This window comes from Gekko japonicus, unplaced genomic scaffold (assembly GCF_001447785.1).
Source record: "Gekko japonicus isolate JY-2015 unplaced genomic scaffold, Gekko_japonicus_V1.1 scaffold1031, whole genome shotgun sequence".
Classification (NCBI taxonomy): Eukaryota; Metazoa; Chordata; class Lepidosauria; order Squamata; family Gekkonidae; genus Gekko; species Gekko japonicus.
The window spans coordinates 276346-276927 of NW_015177041.1; the positions used below are offsets into that span (position 1 = coordinate 276346).

At 62.2% G+C, this 582-nt stretch overlaps 1 protein-coding gene across 1 annotated transcript in view; it reads right to left on the minus strand.

Moving 5' to 3' along the window:
- RNF214 (ring finger protein 214) overlaps positions 1-582 on the minus strand; it is a 14684-nt gene that overhangs the window by 3328 nt on the left and 10774 nt on the right. The gene's annotated exons all lie outside the window — the stretch shown is intronic.

The following is a 582-nucleotide window of genomic DNA, read 5'->3' on the forward strand; positions in this document are numbered from 1 at the left end:
AGCCTCTCCTGGAACCTTCTAAGGAGGCTGCCCTGCCGCCCTCTCCCCCCTCAGCAGCCGGGCCGGAGGGCAAAGCCCAGTTGCTGCAGCTGCCCTTCCGGCAAGGGACGGTGGCCACACTGAAGACTAGTTCCAAAAACCCCCACCAGGGCTGTGGGGGCATGGCTTTCCTGCAAAGAGCTCTGCTGCCAGTTCGGTGCCTCTGATTTATTTGCTTCACTTATACCCCAACCTGTCTCCCCCCCCCCCGGCCCGGGGCTGACATTGTTATCCTCACAACAGTCCTGTGAGGTAGGCCAAGTGGAGAGAGTGCCAGCGGCTCAAGGTCACCCAACGGCCTCCCAGGGCACAAGTAGGGATTTGAACCTGGGTCTCCCCTGATCCTAATCCAACGCTCTTAACAGCTACACCACAGTGCGACTCCCCCCCCTCCCTCGGGGGGTCGGTGCACTTAGTGGGGCTGGCTGGCTGGGTGGGGAGGTCTTCCCACAAATAACAGCCGCTGACCTTTCAGGGCAAACTCGGTACCCCCCCGACCCCCCCCCCCACACAGGCAGGCTTCAGCACTTGAAAACGGGGGGG